Source organism: Triticum aestivum, chromosome 2A, assembly GCF_018294505.1.
Source record: "Triticum aestivum cultivar Chinese Spring chromosome 2A, IWGSC CS RefSeq v2.1, whole genome shotgun sequence".
Taxonomy (NCBI): Eukaryota; Viridiplantae; Streptophyta; class Magnoliopsida; order Poales; family Poaceae; genus Triticum; species Triticum aestivum.
The window spans coordinates 34,804,017-34,806,296 of NC_057797.1; positions in this window are offsets into that span (position 1 = coordinate 34,804,017).

Here is a 2,280-nt window from a genome sequence, read left to right on the forward strand (position 1 = left end):
ATTAGTAGCGCGGGTAAGTGTGCTACTGATAAGGCGCTACAGCTAATGCTTAGCAGTAGCGCCTACTGGCACTCGCTACTGCTATATCTACTTAGTACTAGCGCTTTCCAAGTCAATCGCTGCTGCTAATTATTAGTAGCGCTTTCGAAAACAACCGCTACTACTATTATTCCCTATTCCATTTCTTTTGAATTTTAGGTCGTATTCATATACCTGTATACAATTTTTCATACGGTAGCAATTTAGAGATTGTTTTTACATCGTAATGAGTTATTAAATCACTAGGTGAAAGAACCTTGGATTAGTTTCAAGTGCATGGATCCAAAGTAACCAATGGTCACTTTGGATCCATCCATTTGAAACTAATCGGCGGTTCTTTCACCCAATGACATAATAACTTCTCATCATCATCATAATATCATTAACAATTTATCATCATAATATACATTGTCATATAACTCCTCATAATCATCATTTTCGTCCATGATTGGACATCATATAACAACTTCGTCACTAGTTATAATAACAACTCGTCCTCATCATCATCATAGTACTCATAGTCACTACTCCTACTCAGCATCACTATCAAGTCTAAGGCATTGTAGTCATATATAATCAACACTAACTAATTGTTCTTAATACTTAGGACCTACTCCTTTCTCCTAGCTAAAATACCATAAAACAGATAAACCGGTCCTTCACCATAATGAAGAATGGACATAAACCTATCTCCAACTTGTGGCTTGCGCTCATTCATTTTGTCTCCAATTATTTGCGTGTGCGCATTCATCACTTTGCTCCATTCTTTGATTTTGAGCCTTCCATCGTTTGAAAAAATCAAGTATGCAGTATGGTAAGCCTCCGAAGGAGTTGGTCGTAAGCTAACCATATGCATATCACTTTCGGTAAATAGCATGTCAGACACAACCTGCTTCGGGAGCCTCTGTTCAAAAACGAAATAATAACATATATAGTTAGCAATGGTTTACTTAAGAATAATGTATGCAATGAAGTTACCATCATTAACAAAATATTACCAAGTTTTTAGCAATGAAGATATCATCAAGCAATGTATGGACTAGTGGCACGTATCTAGTATAATTTTGGCTGATAGAGTGACTGGTTTTGAAGGCCTCAACATCTTCTATGAATGAGACAAGATAACATTTCTCCTCACAATTAAGCTTGGAGTCATAGCTGTAGTATGTGTTGTCTACTATCTTCCGAGTATTTCTTGAAGATAAGAAATAAGCTGAAAATTATAAATAAATAAGTTTAGTATGGACGAACACTAAATATTTTTAAATTAACAACATAAATTACTGAACTTAACAAATTAGTTTGACAAACTCACATCTAGGCAAAACTGGAGGCATATCCACATCCACCCAGATGTCGATATTATCATCATCATCATCATAATCTTCGGGACGAATATCAAATCTTATTCGCATTCCCTCCTCAAATCCATATGCCTTGAAGAGAGCTTCCCATTTAGAGCAACCAAAATGGGAGCGATCGACCGCATTGTAGAACTTAACCAGAAACTCGTAACCATGTTTAGTTCTTAAGTGAGCCCTCCTCGTCTCCACATTCTCAAAGTCATCTAAACCAAAACCAAGCTTCTCCAATACATATGGTCTAGCATGGAACGGGATGTACTAATCGAATTGAAAAAAAATCCATAAATTACACAAGTGATGATATTAATTACGATGAAATGCTTGTCGTTGCGTACCGTACAAACATCGAAGGTCTCTTCCAGCTTCACGGTGAAAACCTATCATTTTGCAGGTGAGGAAACATGTCGCACACACCCCGGTCATCATAGCAGTACCTGCACTCCGGGATCCCATCGTCATCAGACATCTCCTGTGTTCAAAATTCAGAGATTATAACTCGACAGCAAAACCCAAAAAATCTGGCATGACCTTTGTTAAAAAAGGACACATCGAGCGCCTGAAATTTGCCGGAACGGAAATTAATCAACACTCCGGCAAAACATAGGCCACTTATCGATGGTCATTGCATTTCAATGATTCAAAATATAAAAAAAACATTCGAAAATATCTTATATAAAATCCTAACACTAATTAAACTAGTTTATTAACTACTTACTAAATAAACTAGTTTTATTAACTACTTACTAAATAAACTAGTTCTATTAAGCACTTACTAAATAAACTAGGTCCATTAAGCACTTAATATAAATAAGATAGTTATATTAATCACTTGCTAAATAAACTAGTTACCTACGATTTGCAAAAACAGAGACAAGGG